General features: G+C 43.9%; 2 pseudogenes; both read right to left on the bottom strand.

The window, feature by feature from the left end:
• Nucleotides 1–2,571: 2,571 nt before the first annotated feature.
• LOC149405013 (germin-like protein pseudogene) lies at nucleotides 2,572–3,476 on the bottom strand (annotated as a pseudogene).
• A 4,125-nt stretch (nucleotides 3,477–7,601) lies between these two features.
• LOC149405012 (germin-like protein pseudogene) lies at nucleotides 7,602–8,138 on the bottom strand (annotated as a pseudogene).
• Nucleotides 8,139–25,459: the final 17,321 nt, after the last annotated feature.

Here is a 25,459-nt window from a genome sequence, read left to right as displayed (position 1 = left end):
GCTATTTCTTCCGAGGTGAGAGGTAGGGTGCGGTTATGGTGCTCTATCTCCGTCTCCTGGATAGAGACAGCGTTCACGGGTGCGGACGAACTAGCCATATTCTTCAGCTGGTCCCCCTCCTTCTAGCGCCAACTGTTGACCTGTAAAATTAGTACAACAATATCTCACGAAAATGCACTGACTCCGAGTACAAAGCCTCCGAGTACAGAGGTGATTTAGGCAAGACTTTCTCTCTATACAGACGAATCTAATACAAGAGAGCAATGTTTTCTAGAGATTTCAAGTGAAAGAAAGTGTGTAAAAAAGTCTGTGTCTCGTTCTGTGCTGCTGCCTCTATTTATACTCATCTGGTCGTGTCTTGGACGGTTATTTTGAGGAACGTGGGGTGATCAATCCCACGTTCTGGACGGTTATGGGTAACTGCCTTTCGCCTCTCTCTGAGGTGGGCGGTTAATGCTCCTCGCGTGGTTCCTGAACCGTCGAGGTGTGCGTTTTAGAGCTTGAAACATGTTTTCTATTAGTTTTGACTAGTCTTTGACCCACGTTCTTCTCTTCTCTTCGAAGTTCTGATCGGTGGGTTTCGTTCTTAACTTATGAACGGTTCGTTCCTTCTCAATGGATGGCCCTTGGGTTTACTTAACCTGAGCTCGGTGCTGGATTCATATTTCTGCTCGGTAGTCCGACTAGCCAGATCGGAGTCTGACTAATTTATCCCGTAACAATTATTATTATTTTTTTTATAACTTATGATTACATGAGACCTAACTTAAACAATGGAAATAAGTATTATATGTAACTTATTAATTAATAAATCTAGAAAATTAAATTTTATATGCATATAAATAAAGACTTACATTATATATTTAAAAGGTCCATTAGATATATAGTCATATTTACGGTTTCACATTGCTATATAGCAAACGTTTCGTAAATCTTAGGTAAATAACCATGTATTTACACGTGTAAATTAACGTAAATACCCCACCTTTTTATTTCAATGAAATGACAAACCAGAAATGTCACGTCATCTTTATGGCTATTTACTTCAGATTTATGAAACGTTGGTTATATGGCAATTCCAAACGTTTTAGTTGGCTAGTTACCTAATTTTTTTTTGTATATTTAATCTACATATGAAATTCTGTTTAGTCAGAGACAAGATGTCGTACAATGTAGAGTCAATGTATCCGACAATCTGCTCTGATGCAATAGATGGACAAATATGAAATGGTGCGTAAAAGTAAATGACACAAAGAATGGTAACTCAATTTGGTGCAACGCACCTATCATATTTTTAAAGATGAAAAAAATATTAAAAAAAGATGAATACAAACCATAATACTAAAGATTGTATACTAGGCATTTTTTAAATGGTTCATCCGATTTTAGATATTGAAAACGCAGATTAAATCGGATCGTATTTAAGACTTACACATCGTAAGAGTTCATGAATTTAATACCGGAATACATTTTTTTTTACAGCCTCTTCTTTCATATTAAGATCAATACTAAGCCACATACATTATAAAACATGATTACTTCTCCGGCTTATCATTCCAACTTATGTTTCTTCCTTGCATTTCTTATAGATCAAGTTAAGTAGAACAGTGCTTCGTTAAATGACCAAATTATTTGTTTTTTTTTTCTTTTTTTTTTACCCATAATGCTTTCTATTTTGTCGAGTCCTACTTTGGTCTCTGATTTGATCGTTGACTATCCTTACAAAATGAGGTTGACCAAAGTACTAATAAAATAATTGTTGATGTTAGACTTCGTCTTTCGTCGATAACGTGTTGGGCCATGCTCAAGCGCGGCCCGAAACCGCAAAGTTGGCCTAATAAGAGCAAATCATCGACCTTACATCGGTTTATAGCCGCGAGCTGATCCTCGTCACGAGGTGATTCAGTTCGCTCAACTAAAGACATGTATTGTCCCTGAATACCCGGACAACTTTTGTCCACCGACGTACACATCTCCTAACCGCCCCAAAAGACCGGATCAACTTCGACAAGTGTCACACTGAATGGTGGATAGATCCGAGCTTAACGCACGATGTGGCTCAAAAGATCGGAGTTCGCTAACCGCTCCCTCCAGCTATACATACAATATCGATAGGCCTAATACACATGTTACATCTACTTAATATATTACTTTCCTTTTGCTACTATTCTCTTGTAATCATTTCAATAAAGCTCGTAATATAAAAGACCATTTTTTTTATCTGCTTTTATCATTTGGAATTTATATAATTCTTTTGCTCATATGTTGGAATTGAGTTTAAGCTACTTACGGAAATCTGAAGCCCAACACAAATTCAAATCGACTCAATTTCATCATAAGTTCTCGAGACTGTTTTAGTGTGATTTTGCATGTCAACAATAACCATCTCTCGATCGTAGCCAAGAAAATCTATAACTTATCGACATAGAATGCCAAGCTAACTATACTATGATTATTATCTTTCTTTTTTTTCTTCTTTTTTTTAATAAAAGGGAGAACCACATAAATCCTTGCAACAATTTAATAGGGTTTTTTTTTTTTTTTTTTTTTTTTAGCGGAACGGCAATAGTCTTTTATTTCATATTCCATACATAGAGCAGAACTCAAAACAGAACACGTCTAGTTTTGCTTCTGTTTATTTGAAGAAATACATAAAATAGTGTAACCACACATAAATATATTTAAGACAAACAAGAAACAATAGTAGAAATATTTCTAGTGACTCCCACCGAACAAGGCCTTGAGCCTCCTGATTTCCGCGGGGTCGATGAAGGTGTTCGCACTCATCAACTCCGTAGGGAAATCATTACCAAACAAATTGAAGGGCACGAATTGGATTCCGGGGTTGTCACTGTTAAACCCTACAAAGAACATGGCTGGCTTTGACTTTGGCGAGTTGTATTGGAAGTGCAAAAGGCCGTGAGGGTAGACCATCACGTCACCTTTCTTGAGGGTCGTGAGGTGGACTTTGTTGTCTGAGGTGACGAGGCCGGAGATTAGGGTTCCCTCAATGAGGATGAGAATCTCCGAACCCCTCGGGTGAGTGTGGAGAGGAATTACACCGCCAGCTTCAAGGTCTGCCCTTGCCAAGGCAAGCCCTAGGCCGTTGACTCCCGGGAAAGTGTTGTAGAACGCGACAGCAGTGCCAGCTTTGAGGATGTTGGACGTGTTTGTGCGAGGCCCGAGACCCGAGAACACGAAGTCTCTAGCCGTGACCTTTGCTTGGTCTTTGCAGGCAAACCCCGAGGGAGTTTCTTGGGAAGTGTAGTCTCCGATGCAAAAGTCTTGTACGGCGCCGAAGGACGGGGAGAGACTGAGGGAAATTAGGAAGATAGTAGAAAGAAGTACCATGTTCTTCATTATTATGGCTCCAAACTATATATATCTTTTGTTTTTTTTTCTTTTCTTTTGTGGTAGTCTTGTATTAATTGTTTTGTGAGTGATAGTACTGGGTACGTATGGGATTTTATAGGCTCTCTTGTCTTGCTCGTTACGCGTGTTTATATTATAGTATGTTAACTATTGGCAAATGCATGCACATGCAAGTTGTTTGAAAGACGTATGAAAATGTTACCTCTAGATGCTTCCCATAATATTTCAAAGACGTGTCAAAGTTTTGAGTTTGACCATCTATAAACAAATGTATATAATATGATGAAAATATATGAAAGTTTATCTCTATCACAATATTTCAAAGACGTATATAAATGTTTTGAGTTTGGCTACTTTCATAAAAATGTAAATAATATAATAATATTTGAAAATCTTATCATCAATGTCGTATTTGATTACAAAATCATGATTACAAAATATTAGCAAATCAAAGCTGGTTGGAGTGTCAAGATTACCTGCTACTTATTGATAACATCTTAAAAAAATTTAGAAATATCAAGTTCGTTCAAAGTTTGACCTAATATATTATCACACAACATTATAAATAAATGTAAGAATACAAATTTTTTGCATAGTATAATATAAAAGATTTTAGGTAAATATTACATGTGAAAGTATCATGAGGTTTTATCTTAAAACCAATTGACAATGAGAGAAATAACTCATGATTTTTATAAACATTATTAGTTTCCGTTCTCTTTTTTTTTTCATGTGGAATTCCTAATAGCATCTTTCAAGATGATGACTGTTTAACGATTTTCTTATCATCTTGGGTCGAATTCCAACGATTGAACCAGTTTATCCGTTTAGAATTAGTGAGTTCTGATATCATTATGTTGAGATTTGAGAATCAAGAGGATTTGAGAATCAAGAAAATCGTTACTTTTAGCTTCATTCTCAAATCTTCTTATTTTCAAATCTCAACGTCACAAAATAATACTCGCAGCCAAATAATTCATTAGACAACGTGAATACAGAAATATAAAACCAGAATAAAACCTTAATCGATGATATACAACAAAAAGGGGAAGTAAACGTTGAGAATCGCTAGATACTTTTTTTTAAAAGTGATATTGCTCTCTTAACTTAACTGTGTTGCACTACACAAGCAACCAATTCTGAAAATACAACAGAAAAAGAAGAATTGACCACTCACCAACGAGTTCACTGCGACAAACATAACTTGCACAAGAGTATACCATTGGACTACAAATGTGATGCCGAAATCTTCGGACTTTCCTTCATGAAGGAAATAAATGAGATCACGCTCCACCTCCACACGATTTTCAGCCTTCAATTTCGAATATTTGCTTTTAAATTTTGTTAATTGTCTTTCCATTTTGCTTGTTATTTGGTTTCCAGATTTATGGCGTTTGTTGCTTTTTTGGTTTTATTTCCTTTATCGTTTTGAGACTCTCTTCTTCATATTGGAGATGGAGGAATTTTAATGATCAGTTGATGACAAATTTTTTTTTTTAAAAAAAGTCGAGCATAGCTTGCACCAAAGACGCTGTTTCTCGTTCCTCTACGTCCGTTCTACATCAAAATGGAAACAAAACAACTTTTCAACTATAATCTCTTTGTATTTTTTTTTTATTTTTTTATTTTTTATAAAATGGTTGTTTATATAGGCCAAGCTTATGCTCAATATAGCATTAGGGTGTGTTAATGCTCGAAGGTTACAAAATCATTGAAGTATTTCAAATGCACCATTAATTCCAAACGGGATAAGTTTTTTAGAGATTGTGAAGGAGAAAAATTTAGACTTTGGGTATATTGTGAAAGGTAATACAATATAAATTCTATATAGTGAGTTTCCCCAGCTAGGTAACCCTTTATCCATTCATTTTCTTTCACAACACGTTCATTTTTGTTCACAAACTTATAGTGTTTTTTTAACACAATTTAAATATCGATTTTTCTTTTACATTAGTGTCAATATTAATAAATAAATAATGGATCTTAGACCATATAGCTAACTCTGCCACAAATGAACTAATAATTAATTATTGAAAACATATTGCCATCGCATTCTAAATATATACAATAAAAGCATAAAACAGAATTATTTATCGCCTCCAGTTTAGGCCTTTGTGTCTGAAATATATCCGTATCAATCAACACATTAAATGTTTGAATTTATTAGATTCTGGAGAAGTCTAAGACACATACGTAAGCGCATACAACAACAGCAACGAGAGTCAACAAAAAAATATATGCAAATCATAGCTCTTGACCGATCGGTAAACTCTTTTTTTTTTTTTTTGGATTGGTATATACAAGAAAGTCAACACGATCAGGTCAATATGTTTTATTTAATCTAAAAAAACGGAGAATTGACGCTAATAATAATGTCACGTACCATATTTAACCAAAAACTAAAAAATTGACAAAAATAGTACTTGTAATAGGTAAGAGAAATTAATTTTTCCACAACTACACTCAACCCATTAATGAATAACACTCCCTCAACACACACAAGGCTGGCCGGATTTTTCTTCTTCAGAATACTTGGGTTGCCGATTTTTTTCTTCATAATACAAGGTCTTTTCCACCAATGGGTCGCTGGAGGTTTCTTCACGACGGTTGCCGGAGTTTTTCTTCACTTGGGTCGCCGGAATCTTGCTCGCCGACGGTTTGTTTCCTTATCCCATTTTAAACCCATTTTGCAATAATCCTAAACCCATCTTAAACCCATTTTTTCCTGCAAATCCAAATGACGGTTTGTTTCCTGCAGATCCAAGGTTGTTCTTCAAAACTTCAAGATCCAAGGTTCTTGTTCCTGCAAATCCAAGATCAAAAACTTCTTCAAACATATTTTGGTAAGTTCGTCCTATTTTTAACATATAAGAACATGTTTAATTGTTTTGATTCATTTTGAAATAGGTTACTTTGGATTTGTGAGTGATTAGTTTGTCAAAAATGGTGTTTTTTTTGTTGTGTTCCCGACTTTTTCAGGGTGTCACGAAGTGGATTCAATCTGTGACACAAGTGTCACGTATTGGATTTATTTCGTGACACATGTGTCATGGACTGGATTCACTTTGTGACACTCTGTCACGAAGTGAATCCACTCTGTGACACATCTGTCACGAAGTGAATCCACTTTGTGACACTTGTGTCACAGATTGAATGTATTTTGATGTTAACAACCGTGTTTTAATACTTATATCTAATGTGACCGAACGTATACAGCGATGACAGAAATATGTTTATATGCTAAGCATAACACGAAGTGGGTACAATCGAGCGTCTATCAAGAGGGGCTCATACCGCCAACCATAGACGACAATGAAATCTCTTAATCATTTGATTTCGAGACAATACACACGACGTATAACACATAAGGAATGAAATCAAGTACTTTAAGTAGCACGAATGTTAAAAATTACTAACACGCATTAATATCCGATCAGACAACCAACTGCCATCGTGCCACAGGTTGTAGAAGAAGGTCTTCTTGTTTATAGCCATCGTGACACCCTGGAAAATTCGGGAACACAACAAAAAAACACCATTTTTGACAAACTAATAATTCACAAATGCAATGGAACCTATTTCAAAATGAATCGAAACAATTAAACATGTTCTTATATGTTAAAAACAAGACGAACTTACGAAAATATGTTTGAAGAAGTTTTGGATCTTGGATTTGCAGGAAGAAGAACCTTGGATCTTGAAGTTCTGAAGAACAACCTTGGATTTGCAGGAAACAAACTGTCATTTGGATTTGCAAGAAAAATGGGTTTATGATTATTGCAAAATGGGTTTAAGAAACAAACCGTCGGCGAGCAAGCTTCCGGCGACCCAAGTGAAGAAGAACTCCGGCGACCGTCGTGAAGAAACCTCCGGCGATCCACAGGCGGAGAAGATCTTGTATTATGAAAAAAAAATCGACAACCCAGGTATTCTGAAGAAAAAAAATTCGGCCAATCTTGTGTGTGTTGAGGGAGTGTTATTCATTAATGGGTTGATGGTAGTTGTGGAAAAATTAGTTTCTCTCACCTACTACAAGTACTAGTTTTCTCAATTTTTGAGTTTTGAACTAAATTTGATAAGTGATTTTAAAATGATATTATTAGTGTCAATTCCCAAACTTTACAAGAGATACCTCACAGTATTAATTAACTTAAACACTTGACATTGAAAAACTCCAGTATTATTTGGATGGTGTTCGTCGATGCCAAACGAGCATCGTCTTCCAAAAGTCATGGTGAGAGTTCGCGTGGATCTGGCCGCGTCCGAGAGAGAGATAGAGAGAAAGGTGTTGGCGGCGGCGAGGCTACGATGCTGCCATAGCCGAATTGGATTCCGGGGTTGTCGCTGTTAAACCCTACAAAGAACATGGCTGGCTTTGACTTTGGCGAGTTGTATTGGAAGTGCAGAAGGCCGTGAGGGTAGACCATCACGTCACCTTTCTTGAGGGTCGTGAGGTGGACTTTGTTGTCTGAGGTGACGAGGCCGGAGATTAGGCTTCCCTCAATGACGATAAGAATTTCCGAACCCCTCGGGTGAGTGTGGAGAGGGATTACGCCGCCGGCCTCAAGGTCTGCCCTTGCCAGGGCAAGCCCTAGGCCATTGACTCCCGGGAAAGTGTTGTAGAACGCGACATCAGTGCCAGCTTTGAGGATGTTGGATGTGTTTGTGCGAGGCCCGAGACCCGAGACCCGAGAACACGAAGTCTCTAGCCGTGACCTTTGATTGGTCTTTGCAGGCAAACCCTGATGGAGTTTCTTGAGAAGCATCGATTTCTCTTTTCAACTTAGCTATGATATTAGCAAAATAAATAATCAATCTTATACCACTTGTTGCGAAAAATAAAAATATGACTAAATCCGTCGCAAATGAGCTAAATCCGTCGCAATAAAGCCAACACATTTTAGATATACAATTAAACTAAATTATTTATCGCCTCTAATTTAATTAGGCCTTGTGTCTGAAGTAATATATATATATATATATATATATATATATATATATATATATATATATATATATATGTATGTATCAACATGATTATTTTATTAAGAGTTGAATTCATGAGATTATTTTATCGCCTCAAAAGTCTTGTACGGCGCCGAAGGACAGCGAGAGACTGAGGGAAACTAGGAAGATAGTAGAAAGAAGTACCATGTTCTTCATTGATAGAGACAATCCTGGAGTGGCACACACCTGATCACAGCCAGCTGAGTTGCATGTCCATTGGTCTAAGCGTTAGTCAAGACGGTTAGGCAGTTAGGAAGGTTGTTAGCAAGATATAATGTACCTGGACAATTATAGTTTGTATAAATACGTGTAACTCAACGTAATCAAGTTAAGGAAAATACTGAATACACAAAAAGGCTCATAGAGAAGATTCTCTCTCTAGAGCATTGGATTCCTATAGATCTGAGTTTTATCTTGGTATCAGAGCTTCATCAATGGCGTTCGACGGAATTTCCTCGTCGTCATCAGAGATCTTGAGATCAGTAGCCTCATCACACTTCGCTCCTACTCTCTCATCTGCAATCTCTATCAAACTCGACAAAGACAACTATTTTGTTTGGAGAAGCCAAGTCTTACCAGCAGTGATCGGACACAACCTTGAAGGATTCGTCTTCGGAACGAAGATCTGCCCCAAGGAGTTCATCGAGATCACAGATCCTCAAGGAAATGTCACGAAAACGACAAATCCAGAGTACATTCAATGGCTGAGAGAAGATCAGCTTCTTTTGAGTTGGCTCCTCTCATCTCTATCGACCACAATTCTCAGGTCAGTCACAAGGATTCGATCATCTCATGGAATATGGATTGCTCTGGAACAGAGATTTGCAGTTAGATCGAAGGTTGGGTTAATGCCTCTGAAGACTCAGCTTCAAGCAACGAAGAAAGGAAATCTCTCGATTGGTGATTATTTCGCCAAAATGGAAGCCATCGCAGACGCAATCTTCTTGGCTGGTGGCGATATCTCCGATGATGATCTGATCCTGGCATCGCCAAAATGGAAGCCATCGCAGACGCAATCTTCTTGGCTCATGGGACTACCTGTTGAGTATGATGTTGTAGTAGCGCTGGTGAACAATCGTCTGCAACAATGTGATGGTGATTCATCTGGAATAACCGTTCAAGAGGTCCTGGCTATGGCTCTCTCACAAGAAACACGGATTGAGCAGCTCATCACAATCAACGATTGATGTTCAGTCAGCTACCACAAACTACACTGGAGCAATGGCAAACTACACAGATACTCGTGGTAGAGGCCGCTCTAGTGGCAGAGGTGGTCGAGGACGGTTCACTGGCGGTCGATGCTCGAATTCACGACCTACTTGTCAGATCTGTGGCAAGCAAGGACACGTGGCCGTTGCATGCTGGCACAGACTCGATGAGTCATTCCAAGGACCCACCTCAGCACCAGTCACAACCAACAACAACAATCAAACCAACAAGGCAGCGTTCTATGCTGGTCCTGAAATTGTTGCTGATCCGGCGTGGTATGCTGATTCTGGTACAACGAATCACGTGACTGCCGAGCTGGACAAACTCCATGTATACGCTGAGTATAATGGCAACGACAAACTCATGGTTGGAAATGGTAAATGTCTCTCCATCACTCACACTGGATTGTCACATTTACATTCCAAATCAGCAAAAGTTAAACTGAAAAATGTCCTACGTGTGCCTCAGATAAAGAAAAGTTTGGTTAGCTTATCAAAACTAACACTAGATAATGATGTCTATGTTGAGTTTCATGCTGATCATTGTGTTGTTAAGGACAATCAGACAGGACAGGTACTGGTGCAAGGAACGCTTGAAAATGGACTTTACGTACTAGGCAAGTCACAGAGTCTTGATGAAGGAACCAGTCAGTCAGCTTTCTTGAGCCAGAAGCCACCAGAAAACTATCAATCAGAGTCTTCTGCATGTTTTTCTACAACAAAGGAGTGTCAATGGCACACGTGGCATAGAAGATTATGCTATGCCTCGAATAAAATTGTAGAGTCAGTCTTGAGAACATGTGATGTTTCTTTACCTGTTGAACATGATAAACAATTCTGTGATGCTTGTCAACTAGGAAAGAGTCACTCATTACCTTTTACATTGTCTCAAACTGTGTCTACTAGACCTCTACAACTAATACACACGGATCTATGGGGACCAGCTCCAATAGTATCCACACTTGGCTATAGATACTATATGCATTTTGTAGATGACTATTCCAGATTTACCTGAATCTATCCGCTGAAGATCAAGTCAGAAGCTTTCACAGTGTTCAAAAACTTCAAAAGATATGTAGAGAAGTCACTCAATGCAAAGATCTGTGCAGTTCAAAGCGACTGGGGTGGCGAGTACAGACCGATCAAGCCTTTTCTTGAAGAGCACGGTATTGCAGCTCGCTGTAGCTGTCCTCATGTCCATGGCCAGAATGGAAAAGCTGAGCGCAAACACAGACACATCACAGAGCTGGGACTGTCAATGCTTGCTCAAGCAATCTTGCCTCTTCAGTTCTGGTGGGATGCGTTCTCATCAGCAACATTGGTCATCAACTCACTGCCAACCCTTGTTCTGCATGGAATGAGTCCATACCGGAAGTTGTTTCAAAGAAAACCAGACTACACTTTCCTACGTGTTTTTGGCTGCACAGTGTTCCCACATCTGAGGCCATACAACAATAACAAGATGCAATTCCGGTCGTCAAAGTGTGTGTTCATTGGCTACAGCTCGCAGCACAAAGGGTACAAGTGCTTACACACCTCAGGCCGTGTCTATATCACAAGAAATGCAGTGTTCAATGAGAGTGAATTTCCATTCTCTCAAATGTTCCCTGATCAGGTAACCCCTGTTATTGATCCTGCGATAATCATGCTTCCAACTATTACTTTTACACCATCAAATCAGACCACACCTGATCAACCCTCACCTGATAGACCTCAGCCTACTGAACCACAATCACCCCAAAGACTCTCACCTCTCCCATTAGACATGACAAGTCCACAGCATCCACACTGTCCAACTATCCCTATCCACTCAATTTCAATACAACTCCCCTTTGAACCCTCACCCTCCACTGACAACCAAATCCAATCACATACACACTCCACTGACCACCAAATCGCATCGCATACACACTCCACTGACCACCAAATCCCATCACCTACACCCTCCACTGAACACCAAATCCCTGCTGAACCAGTTCTCTCTACTCACCCTATGACCACACGCTCCAAATCAGGAATCTACAAACCAAAAGCCCTAACTGCCACAAAACATCCTATCCTAGTAGAACCTGGTCCAAAGGAGCCTCAAACAGTCTCACAAGCCTTAACAGATCGAAAATGGACTCAGGCTATGAACCTTGAGCTCGATGCCCTAGCCAAAAATCAGACGTGGTCCCTGGTTCCTACATCACCTACGCAGAACATTATTGGTAACAAGTGGGTTTACAAAGTCAAATACAACTCCGATGGCTCTATACAAAGGTTCAAAGCGCGCTTTGTTGCCAAGGGATTTTCACAAACACCTGGGATAGACTTCACTGAAACCTTTAGCCCCGTTGTGAAGCCCTGCACGATTCGTGTGGTTCTCACCCTTGCCGTGTATCATAACTGGAGTATCATCCAGCTTGATGTGAACAACGCATTTCTCAATGGTGTCCTCACTGAAGATGTATATATGAGTCAACCACAGGGATTTGTTGATGCTGCCAGACCAAACCACGTGTGTAAGTTGTACAAGGCCTTGTACGGTCTGAAACAAGCCCCGCGGGCCTGGTTTGATCGACTCCGACTTGCTCTCTTGTCGTGGGGTTTTGTTAGCTCTCGTGCAGACACGTCCCTGTTCATCTTCAACAAAGACTCCGTCTTCATAGTCTTGTTGGTCTATGTTGATGATATTATCGTCAGCGGGAACAAACAGTCTGTTATCAAGCGCCTCACACAGGACTTAAACTCCCAGTTTGCACTAAAAGACTTAGGTGATCTCCACTACTTCCTTGGGATTGAAGTCACTAGGTCTGCAACAGGGTTGTTTTTGTCACAAACCAAGTATGTCGCTGACTTGCTCAACAAGGTAAATCTCACTGGTGTCAAACCGTGTTCCACGCCAGCAGCTTCGACACCTGTGTTATCCCGGGAAGGTGGGAAACCAATGGAGGAGCCATACCAATACAGGAGTGTGATTGGGGCGTTGCAATACCTCACTATCACGCGCCCTGATATTGCGTTCATTGTTAACAAGCTCAGCCAATTTCTCTCTGCCCCAACTACAGTACATTGGCTAACGTGTAAACGAGTGTTGAGGTACCTTAAAGGGTCTATGACGCATGGTTTATCCCTTGCTCCTGCCAAGTCTCTTCACCTCACAAGCTTTGCTGACGCTGACTGGGCAAGCAATGTTGACGATCGTCGATCCACAAGCGCTTATTGTGTGTTCCTAGCCGGCTGTCTGGTATCTTGGAGCTCACGCAAACAGGGTGTGGTCGCGCGTTCAAGCACGGAATCCGAATATCGTGCTCTAGCTCATACCGCCGCTGAGATCACATGGATTGGGTCTCTCCTTGGTGAGTTGAGTGTTTCGATCAACACACCACCAGTCATTTGGTGTGATAACTTGGGGGCTGCAGCTATGGCAGCGAATCCGGTGTTTCACGCTCGCACGAAACACATCGAGCTTGACCTACACTTTATACGTGATATGGTTGTTCTATGCACTACCAGAAATATGGGATACAACTACAGTTTTTATTTTTTTTATTTTTTAACTCCAGTTTAGCCTTTTAATGGAGTCTTTGAATACAGACTACGGTCACCTTTTTTTAGGTCTATATTAGACTCCAGTCGAATATAAAGCTGTAGATAATGGTCTATTTTTCTCTACAACTAATATAAAAAAGTAGTGGTAATACTCAAAAAATTAAAAATGATCAAAATTTCATCATTTTTAAACGGAGGGAAATTTCCCACAAAATTTTGGCACATTTACACTACAGTCAAAAGTAAAAAAGAAGTTGTAATACTTAAAATATAAAAAATTAACAAAATTTTACTATTTGAGTGTGGGTGGGAAATTTCCCACAAAAAATTTGTTTGAGCGGTAGATGAAAATGGATTAAAATTGACTATGTATAATTCTTTTTTTTGAAACGCAAATTGACTATGTATAAGAAAATACACTTTCTCTCTTTCATCTTGTATATCTCATCTTTCTCTATGTCTGAAACACCATCCTCGTCTCTATATCTCCGTACTTGTTCTTCTCCTTCTTCATCGCTGTGAAACCCCACTAAGATTTCATTTGGGCGGTAGATGAAAGTTGACCGAAATAGACTATCTCATCTTCGTATATCACAATCTCTCTTTCTGTCTCTTCTCTCATCGTATAATACTAGCCCTAGTTTATCACATCCGACCTCCCCCCTCTCAAATACCCCACTCACTCCATTAAATCTTAACCTAGAAATACAAAGATCTCCAAATTTGCCATCGAATCTTCAAATCAACATAAACCCTAGATTTTATGACTGATTCTCTTAGTCTCGTTGCTTCTCCGAGGAAACTCCGGCGCCGCACTTCTTCTTTCCCGTCCCTACACTCTCTCTCGCTCGAGACATTTTTTTCTGAAAGATTCAAACCTAATTTCTTTCCTCTCGCTACTTCTTCACAGAAGTCCATCCCCGACTCACGGAGGTAAGCTTATCGCATTCTCGCACTTCTTCTTCTCTCTCACTTCTATAATCTCGTTTCAAATTCACTGTTCCGTCGAAATCCAATTTGATTTGTCACCAATTTTGCATTCTATGCTTTAGTCTTTGAAGAAATCCGAATTTGAATATTAGGTTTTGCGGCGAGCAAGATAGATGGATCGGACCCACTTGCCATTTTGAGAGGGTCTCGAGGCTCAGGGTCTAGTATGTCAGGCTATGGCGTTGTTGATATGTCAGGCTATGGCGTCGAAGATTCTTGGCTAGCCTTAACGCTGCGATTGGATCACCTCTGGTAAATTCCCAACTTCATTTTTATGCCTTAACGCTACACCGGCCACTCAGACAAATTATGCTGCTCAGAGCTCTCAGTCAGGATTTGTTCCTAAAGTCTCTCAGCAAACTTCAATGTTTGTTCCACAGCCACTGGCACATCAGCTGCCTAAGGTATTTCGGCTTAATTCTGTTCTGTAGGGTATTTTATCCCTGTACAAGTTAAAAAGATCTGCATATTTGTGCTACCATTATTCTGATATTTCAGTTTTGTAATTTGGTTTTGTACTTTGTTGTAATCCTTTCCAATTTCAAGAAAAAGATGCTGCCATGTTTCATTGTTTTCACTCACAGAATGTTATAGATATCATGTAATAGGAAACGACATTGTGAATTATATTAGTAAAGCTAAAGCACATGTGTAAATATATAGCTGTGTTAGGTGTTTTTTCATTCTTTATATACATAATAAACCTATGCTGCTTTGGATCGATAATTTAGGCTTTAATTAAAATATGGCGGAAATAAGATTTGTTTGTGCATCTCATTAGTTATAGTAAATCACAGAATTGTCGCATCCAGGACGTTCACACCGAAAATGGTACAAACCTCTCTCTCTCTCTCTCTCTCTCTCTCTCTCTATATATATATATATATATATGTATATATGTATACATGGTTATTTAAAGATGAATTTGTGTGATTATATTGAAGAAATGGACTGAGTTTATTCCATGTATGCGTACAGTTATGGCTTGTCAATCCGTTGCAAACATCGTCAAATCGTCTCTCGGTCCCGTTGGCCTCGACAAGGTATTTAATGTTTTTAAGTGTTGAAAGGTATGAAAAAAGAACAGATCTATATGAGATGGCTGGTAGAAAGTTATTTTGGTAGTAGAGTTATTTTGCTAGTAGAACTTCGAAGGATGTATTTGTAAGTTATTTTGATCAGCATCTAAATCGTTACCAAGTACATTTGTTTTATATCTGGATTTGTATATTTGACTTTAATCGCACTGAATAATCATTATTTATACTATCTGCCCTTTTGATGCTTTTTAGTTCCACTAAACATGAGATTATGCCATACGCCATCGGGCAATTCTCGCTCAGATATTGTTCTCTTGTATAGTACTATGCGATGTATCTATTCTGATTTTAATTTTGCTCTGTAGAACTTCCTCTCCGTCTGGCTGATTTCGGTGTCCTACATCGTAATGAAGCAAATGGCAATGGTGCCCCAAAGCCGGCAAAGTCAACACAAACTTCTTCCATGGCAGCCAATTCTTCAAACCCCGAAAAGGCTGTAAGTTTTGTTCTTGGTTGATATTGCTTTTGAGATCATAGATGGGACGTTTTTGTCCAGTGTTTTGTTTTGGGGTTGATTTTTTTTGTTTTTGTTTTTTGTTTTGTTTTGTGTTTAAGGCAGCAAGTTTTGTTTTTGGATACTGTTTCTTTTCTGGGTGACAGAAAAAATAGAATGTTTTGTTTTGACTGGTACTCATCCGGTTTTGCTCATTCTACAATGGAAGTTAGAAGCTAATAATACCATTGAATATCTTCAGACAGAATTTTTCGATGCTGTTTTGGTACATGAATGTGATGTTTTCAACGAAGGATTTTGCAATTAGCTTCACTGTTCGTAAAATAGAATATCTGCAATGCACCTTAGTCCTAGGGTGAGTTCTGTGTCGAGTGTCAAATTCAGAACACATGTAACTTAGTTTCCAAGAACCGATTATATCATATCATGTTATTTATTTGTTATTTTTTTCTTCTTCTGTAATTGTGATTAGGCGGGAGGGAGCGAAGAAGCTTCAGGCAGAAGAAAGTCTAGTAAATACTTCTCCAAAGAAAAGGTCAAGGATGAAAAAGAGACGGTTGAGCTTCCGGCTAAAAGAAAAGGTCGAGACGAACCCGACAAGTCACTGAAACCTTCACTGGCTAAACGGGCTCTCAAAATCGAGGACGATGATGATGACGACGACTTTGTTTTACCGAAAGCCAAGAAAAGCACGGTTTCTGCTACCCCGGGAAAGAAGGTGAAGAGTGCGTTGGGCCGGGGAACTGGGCAGAAAGCTCAAGATAACGATGAAAGTGATGATGAAGATATGAAAGACGCAGTAGAGTCCCCCAAATCCGGTGGAAGGGGATGCGGTGGAAGAGGCGGTTCGGCGGCACCGGTGGCCGAAAGAGGAAGGGGAAGAGGTGGTGGTGGTGGTCGTGGTGGATTTATGAATTTTGGAGAACGAAAAGATCCTCCAAACAAAGGGCAAAAGGTTAAGACATTATTATATTCTGCGATTGCCACTTTGTGTTTTTTTTTTAAATTCCGTCTCAAATAACGTTCTATAATTATCTGTATTCATTTCTGCTCATTTCAGGAAGTTCCTCAAGGTGCTTCGGATTGTTTAGCGAATTTGACTTTTGTAATTAGTGGTACTCTTGACAGGTAACATTTCAGTAGTGCAATCCAGTAACTCTATAATGTCTGATATGGATTGGTTGATGGTTTTTTTCCTATTCGACCGTCTGTTTTATTTGTGTTAATGGAACATATTATTAACATATTAGTCAATGTACATGGCTCGTATTCGCGAGTTTGTCTTCAAAGTAGAATGTTGACAAGACTTTAGTGACTGTCATTTACCAGTTTTCTTTCCCTTTTCTTTTGATGCCCTTGTGTTATGAGCTTCAGAGTGCGTTTTGATCAAGAGAGAATCAGCGAGACAGAGATTGGGCATGAGATTGAAACACGTTGAGAAAGAAAAGAGGGAGAGAGGCTGAGAGAAAGAGAAAGAACAGGATCAGAATTAGAAGAGAGTAATCGAAGTTTGTTTATCTCATAAGAAGATGTACGGCAAATGAGCTTTAAGTGGATTCTCGCCAGTTATTCACGAGTTTCTGAGGTAATTTTCTCCTTTTCTAATCGTGAATTAGGGTTTCCTTTTGATTCCGCTTGATTTCGGAAATTGAATGGTTTGAGGATAAATTTGATGGAGATGTTTATGATTCACGTCGTTCTTGTTTCTCGCGTTCCTTTGTTTGGTTTGATTGTGATTCTCTTGAGTTAGGTTTCATGAATTTGGGGTTTTTGTGGGTAAAGGGTTCTTGATTATTGGTGCTGAATTGATGCTTGATTTGTGATGATCGTTGAATTTTTCAGAATCTTTGTATGATATATCCACTGCCAATATTATTTCATATTAGGTCTGATTGTTTCAGTTTCATTACAAAAAATAAATATTTAACCCATTCCTTTAAATCACAAGTCCAAATGAGCTTAGTCAAGCTTGGTAGTGTTTTGAACTATTTTTCTATCCACAGTGGGTTTATGAAAAATTGTAAGTACTTAGTGTCTGTCCTAGTCTATGTGTGTGTTATGTTAGGTAAGTCTGATTTGATCATGTGTGTGTGAAATATTAGTGTTAGTGTCTAATTAGTGTTAGGTTCAAAGCTAAACAATGTCTCAGGGTGTTAGTACATGGTGTGGTTTTTTCTTATGTCTCGGGTGTTTATGATTTTGTGTGATTTTGGTGTGTGTTTTTCCCTTGCCTGCAGGTTCAATGGGTTCACTATATTAACTTTTCTTGTAGCGTCTCCTTAAAAAAAAAAACTTTACTTGTAGTGTCATAAACAAATTGTAAGTAATTTATCTTTTCCAAATATTTGTAATGCCAAATTTATGCATGTAAATGTAAATGATATTTATGATTGATTTAATGAAATATGAGATTTTTTGATATTATTGTTAGGTATTTTTTGGATATTCGTTTATTATAAATGTAATTTAGTATAAATATTTATTTAAATATATATTTTTATTAAAAAAATTGCTCTACATAAATAAGATGTAGTCTATATTGTTAAAATAGAATTTCATGGATATAAAATACAGTTAAAAAATGTAGTCTTCAAGAGAAAAGACTGGAGTCATAGGCAAAGAGATAAGACTCCAGTGCAATAGATGCCACAAAAACACAGTAGTCTGTCTAACTCAATTAATTATAACTACTTTTTAAAGATGTAGTGTTTATTGACTCTCAACTTGAACAACTACATTATAAAAATGTAGTCTTCAACAGAAAAGAATGGAGTCATAGGCAAAGAGATAAGACTCCAATGCTATAGATGACACAAAAACGCCGTAGTCTGTCTAATTAAATCAATTAAGACTACTTGTTAAAACTGTAGTGTTTTTTTCTTATGTAATTGAGTTATATATAACTACATCATAACGCTGTAGTATTTATAGATGAGACTAGTAAGACTACATCTAATAAATGTAGTTATATATTTTAACTACAGTCTTATAAAACATATACACTACGGCAAAAAACTGGAGTCATAATCAAAGAGATAAGACTCCAGTGCAATTGATGACAGTCAGTAAACTGTAGTCGATTTAAAATGACTACGGCGTTCGGCAGTAGTTAGAGGCCAAATTTCTGGTAGTGGAGAAAGCTTGAAATTCGCTATGTCCCCACCATTGACCAAGTTGCCGATGTACTCACGAAAAACCTGTCCACCTCAAGGTTTCTGAAGCTCAGGGACAAACTTCACGTCCGTACCGTGCCGTCTCGTTTGAGGAGGGCTGATAGAGACAATCCTGGAGTGGCACACACCTGATCACAGCCAGCTGAGTTGCACGTCCATTTGTCTAAGCGTTAGTCAAGACGGTTAGGCAGTTAGGAAGGTTGTTAGCAAGATACAATGTACCTGGACAATTATAGATTGTATAAATACGTGTAACTCAACGTAATCAAGTTAAGGAAAATACTGAATACACAAAAAGGCTCATAGAGAAGATTCTCTCTCTAGAGCATTGGATTCCTCTAGATCTGAGTTTTATTTTTCATTATGGCTCCAAAATATATATTTTGTTATTTGTTTTCTTTTGTGGTCTTTAAATATTTTTGTGAGTGATAGTACTGGGTAGCAAGTATGGGATTTTATAGGCTCTTATATCTTGCTCATTACGCGTATTTATATTATAGTATACTAACTGTTATGAGGGATTTTCCCTCACCCAAAAGAAACATAAGCCCAACCCAAAAAATCAAGGGACCTAGCCCTGCCAGGTAGGGTGACCTCCAGGCCGAGCTTGACTTGCAAGCAAGGTCGACCCCCAGGACAAGCTCGACCTCCAGGCGAGCTCGACTTCCAGGCAGGGTCGACCTCCAGGCCGAGCTCGACTTCCAGGCAGGGTCGACCTCCAGGCAGGCTCGACCTCCAAGCGAGCTCGACCCCCCCAGGCGAGCTCGACCTCCAGGCAGGGTCAACCTCCAGCCAGGGTCGACCTCCAGGCCAGGGTCGACCTCCAAGCAGGGTCGACCTCAAGCCAGGGTCGACCTCCAGGCGAGCTCGACCTCCGGGCGAGCTCGACCTCCAGGCAGGGTCGACCTCCAGGTCAGGCTCGACCTCCAGGCGAGCTCGACCCCCAGGCGAGCTCGACCTCGAGGCAGGCTCGACCACCAGGCGAGCTCGAACCCAGGCAGGCTCGACCTCCAGGCCAGGCTCGACCTCCAGGCGAGCTTGACCTCAAGGCAATCTCGACCCCCAGGCGAGCTCGACCTCCAGGCAGGCTCGACCTCCAGACCAGGTTCGACCTCCAGGAGGAAGTCCAACCCAAAAATTGTGAAGGCAATCCCAGCCCTGCCAAGGGCCAGGAAAGAAAAGTCCCAGCCCTGCCAAGGGCAAGGAAGGAAAAATCACAGCCCTGCCAAGGGCCAGGAAGGAAAAGTCTCAGCCATGCCAAGGGCCAGGAAGGAAAAGTCTCAGCCCTCGTAACAACGGCCTTCCCCTCATAATGACGACCTCCAGGCAGGGTCGACCTCCAGGCCAGGCACGACCTCCAGGCCAGGCTCGACCTCTCGTCAGGCTCAACCTCCAGGCCAGGCTCGACCTCCAGCCAGGCTCGACCTACAGGCAGGGTCGACCTCTAGGCCAGGCACGACCTCCAGGCCAGGCTCGACCTCTCGTCAGGCTCAACCTCCAGGCCAGGCTCGACCTCCAGCCAGGCTCGACCTACAGGCAGGGTCGACCTCTAGGCCAGGCACGACCTCCAGGCCAGGCTCGACCTCCCGTTAGGCTCGACCTCCCGTCAGGCTCGACCTCCAGACCAGGCTCGACCTCAAGCCAGACTCGGCCTCCAGTCAGGCTCGACCTCCATCCAGGCTCGACCTCCACCTCATGTCTGAAGAGGGAGCCCGATTAAATGACGGTTTTACCCAACCCATCATCACATCTCTATAAATACCTCCATTTTTCCCATTTGGAGGTAAGTTTGCTCACACTTACAAAAACCTCTGCTTCTCTCTCTAGAACTTTGAAGCACGACACCTAGACTAATGTTGAGCGTCAGAGTGCCCACCGGAGGAAACCCCTCCGCGGTCCTTTAGCTCACTCTTTTCCCTTTTCTCAGGTGATGAGTCGTCGGAAATCTCTTTCCGGCACGGCGGAGGTACATGTGTTGGGACAACTTCTCCGTTTGACCACCGCGCGGTCATAGGGTCCGGCCCTAGACTGAACCGCGGACCGGTTTTCGTGTTGATCCATTTTCAGGCATTAACATTTTGGCGCTAGAAGGAAGGGATCTCTCGAGCAACAACCACGAGATTCCACCGGCAAATCTTTCCTCCACGACTTTGAAGGTTCACCACCTTAGGTACCGAAGAACGTGATCAGGAACCCTTCTCTCGAGATGGCCAACCGCGTGACCGTCTCCGAAAACTCAGCCGCCCGCCCCGCGGGGAGCATCGGCCTCAAGTCCAGGCCCGCCAAAATTAGGCTCACAACGCCCCCCAGGCGAGCGTGACCTCCGACCCCGTCCAGGATGAGAGGGACGCGCGGATGACGCGCCTGGAAGATAATCTTTTCAGGTTGACTGGCGCGCTGGCCAGAATCGGGGGATACGAGCCCGCCCTGGAAGGAATCTTCGGGGGAGGGGAGCAGTTGGAGACCCCGCCAGAGCGTGAAGGGCGCGACCCCAGGCCAGACGAGAGCGAGGACGCCCCAGACCCGAGCTCCCGAGGTGTCGACTGCGGACGTGCCCAACGCGCGCCGCGTCGCCCCGAGGTGCCGACGAGGCGCCTACACGAAATCCCGCTCTCCCAAGACTCTCGCGCACACTCTGTCGCACACACCGATGCGTCCCGACGGTCGGCCTTCGCTCGTCTTGGTGGCAGGGAAGAAGTGGCGGATAGCGGGGACTCACGCACGTTCCACCCGCCCCGCCGCGTCAACACTGCAGGACATGCAGGTAGGAATGAAGATCTCAGGCACCACCTCAACCGCCAATGGGAGATCCCGAGGAGGGCAGAGTCTGCCAACACCGTAGGAGCCCCCCCGGAAAACCACTCACTCGCCAGGACGCGCAAACAAACCAGGCAGCCAGGGACGCTGGGTGGATGGTCATGCCACCCCCCGCGGCGACACTACCGGCCCCCGACACAGAGTTGATGAATCTTGTACAAGGGCTACAAAGGGAGATACGGGAGCTCCGGGCGACGTAGAATTCGAACCCCGCAATACGCAACATGGTCGAAGGCACAGCCTCGCCCCTCGCCCCTTACTTACTCACAGAGGAGGTCGTCGGCGATCTACGGTTCCCCCCGACCCTCATTTACGACGGAAGAAGTGACCCCGTCTTTCACCTGGTGCAGTACCAGACGACCATGCAAATCCGGAGGCAAACCCCGGCCGCCATGTGCCAAGCGTTTTGCCTTACCCTCACAGGTCCGGCATTCGAATGGTACCAGAAGCTGACCAAAGGAGCGATAGGGTCGTTTGAGGAGTTAAAGGAACGTTTCATCACCCGTTTCGCAAGCTTGCTAGTGCAAAAAAAGGAGAAGTCGTACTTGTGGTCGATTAAGCAGAGGAATGGCGAGTCCCTCCAAAGGTACCTGAGCAGGTTCACGGAGGAGGCAAACAAGGTGAGCGATTACACCGACAATGATGCAATCATCGCCCTAATCGACGGGCTCAAGATGGGCAAGTTCCTAAAGTCCCTCGTTGGCAAGAGACCGACGACCATGACCGAGCTCATGATGCGGGCGGCCGAACACATCTCGATCGAGGAGTACCTCGAGGGCCGGAAGGCGTCAGAACGAAGCACCCGGAGAAGGGACGAAGAAGACCGCGAGGGCGAAGATGCACGGAGAAAAAGAAATCGGGGACACCCGATCGCGATCACCGGCGTCCGCCCGCCCCGCGACGCGAGGCCGAGGCTAGTCGATCGCTTCCGGAAGGATGCAGGCTTCACCCCGCTGTCAACCACGCCAGAAATAATTCTAAGTTTCCACGGAGACAAGTTCACCGAACCAGCACCGATGAAGATTCACCCTACCCAACGCAACAGGAGCAAGTATTGTGATTTTCACAAGGATCACGGGCACGTCACGTCCGAGTGTACCCAGTTGAGAAAGCAGATCGAAGACCTCATCCAGGGAGGTCAGCTTAAAGAATCTGTCCTACAGATGGTGGCGGCCAAAGGAGCCTCGTCCAGCCGGCGACCCCAAGCCGCTGATCAGCGACAGCTCGAAGGCACGAGGGTCACCTCCGATCGCAACATTGATCGGGGAAAGGCAGCAGCCACCCCGCTCAACATCGTGACGACCATCATGGGCGGACCAGCAACAGGCGACTCCGTCAAGGGACGCAAGCTATACGCGCGAGCGCTGGAGGGAGACAGGCTGTTGCATCAGGTCAACCTGGCGGGCCATTTCGCCCCACCGCCGACCGTGCCTTGTGAAGTCATACACTTCACGGACGAGGAGGCAAGGAAAATAGCCCACTCCACTCAATATCTTGCAGAACGACGGTAAAGTCAGCCTCATAGAGTTTCTTCCGCAATCTCTGCAAGATTCCACAAGAAACTGGGGGGTTGATGATGAACAGGGACTAGAGACGTCAAGTGCGTCCGACCCAACAGCAAGGAAGGCGGCGAGCGCCCTCCGGGGCATTCACGCGGGTCAGAGACGTTAAGTACGTCCGACCTAACAGCGAGGAAGGCGGCGAGCCGCCCTCCGGGGCACTCACGCGGGTCAGAGACGTCAAGTGCGTCCGACCCAACAACGAGGAAGGCGGCGAGGCGCTCTCCGGGGCACTCACGCGGGTCAGAGACGTCAAGTGCGTCCGACCCAACAGCGAAGAAGGCAGTGAGGCGCCCTCCGGGGCACTCACGCGGGCCGGAGACGTCAAGTGCGTCCGACCCAACAGCGAGGAAGGCGGCGAGGCGCCCTCCGGGGCACTCACGCGGGCCGGAGACGTCAAATGCGTCCGACCCAACAGCGAGGAAGGCGGCGAGGCGCCCTCCGGGGCACTCACGCGGGCCGGAGACGTCAAGTGCGTCCGACCCAACAGCGAGGAAGGCGGCGAGGCGCCCTCCGGGGCACTCATGCGGGTCAGAGACGTCAAGTGCGTCCGACCCAACAGCGAGGAAGGCGGCGAGGCGCCCTCCGGGGCACTCACGCGGGTCTGAGACGTCAAGTGCGTCCAACCCAACAGCGAGGAAGGCGGCGAGGCGCCCTCCGGGGCACTCACGCGGGTCTGAGATGTCAAGTGCGTCCAACCCAACAGTGAGGAAGGTGGCGAGACGCCCTCCGGGGCACTCACGTGGGTCAGAGACGTCAAGTGCGTCCAACCCAAGGCGCCCTCCGGGGCACTCACGCGGGTCAGAGATGTCAAGTGCGTCCAACCCAACAGCGAGGAAGGCGGCGAGGCGCCCTCCGGGGCACTCACGCGGGTCAGAGACGTCAAGTGCGTCCAACCCAACAGCGAGGAAGGCGGCGAGGCGCCCTCCGGGGCACTCACGCGGGTCAGAGACGTCAAGTGCGTCCAACCCAACAGCGAGGAAGACGGCGAGGCACCCTCCGGGGCACTCACGCGAGTCAGAGATGTCAAATGCGTCCAGCCCAACAGCAAGGAAGGCAGCGAAGCGCCCACGAGGCACTCACGCGAATAGGGACTCACCCAAAAAAATCAAAGAAGCACATCAAGCCCATCCCAAGAAACAAGGTGGAAAACTCAAATGCACGACCGAGTGGAAACGGCTCCCCAAAAAAGGACGACTTGCCTAGCGACATGCTCAGCAACCTACCTAGCGGCCTGCCCAAAAAGGGAGACTTGCCCAGCGACCTGCTCAGCAACTTGCCTAGCGACTTGCCTAGCAACCTGCTCAGCTACTTGCCTGACGACCCGCTCAGCAGCTTGCCTAGCGACTTGCCTAGCAACCTGCTCAGCTACTTGCCTGACGACCCGCTCAGCAGCTTGCCTAGCGACTTGCCTAGCCACTTGCTCAGCAGCTTGCCTAGCGACTTGCTCATCGGCTTGCCCAGCAACCTAAGGCGACTTGCTCAATGCAAGCAACCCGGATCCCGACCTAAAAAAAAAAGCTGGTGAAAAATGGCTAAGTATAATGCAAGTAAAGATAGCATGAAAAATGGCTAAGTATAATGCAAGTAGAGACAGCATGAAAAATGGCTAAGTATAATGTCCGTCTACCATCCTGCACCGCCGTCGGCGACCTGGGGGGCGGCGGATCCGAGAGGTCTACCAAGGGAGTCAGAGCGCGCGGAGATGATAAGGGAGTCGGATCCGACGGGCCCGGCATCGAAGCGCCCCCGGGCGACGCGTGACGCATGGCGGCCCGGGTCGACGACCCCGCGGAGGTCGCCGAAGAGTCTGAGAGGGGCAATGTCGAAGCTGACGACGTCGAGGATCCCGAACATGACCGCGATCCCCATCGCGCGGTAGATAGCGACCCCGGATCGGGAGGAACGGTTGGAAGAGATCACGACGCGTCGGCAGGGGAGGATCCGCAAGGTGGGAACCAACCCGAACTACTCCACCGCTCGGGGGTCATATACGCGGCGCCCTCATCACCATGCTCGGAGAGATTCTCGAAATGCCCGAGAAACTCCTCGATGTCGCACGAGCTCTCGCCCAGGGGGAAGTCAACCATCACGCCAAACTGCCTGGGAACGGCCCCCAGTAAATGGTCTGGCGCCCACACCCAGTCAGACCTCCATACCTTGGCCACCCTCAGAGGAAAACCCTTAAGGAACGATGAGTTGGTACGGTTCCAAGGGGAGTGCAAGCTTGAAAAAAGGAAATCAA

Source organism: Urtica dioica, chromosome 2 (genome assembly GCF_054948205.1).
Source record: "Urtica dioica subsp. dioica isolate 48M chromosome 2, U.dioica_male_clone48M_v1_H2, whole genome shotgun sequence".
Taxonomy (NCBI): Eukaryota; Viridiplantae; Streptophyta; class Magnoliopsida; order Rosales; family Urticaceae; genus Urtica; species Urtica dioica.
This window is presented reverse-complemented; position numbering and strand designations above follow the sequence as displayed.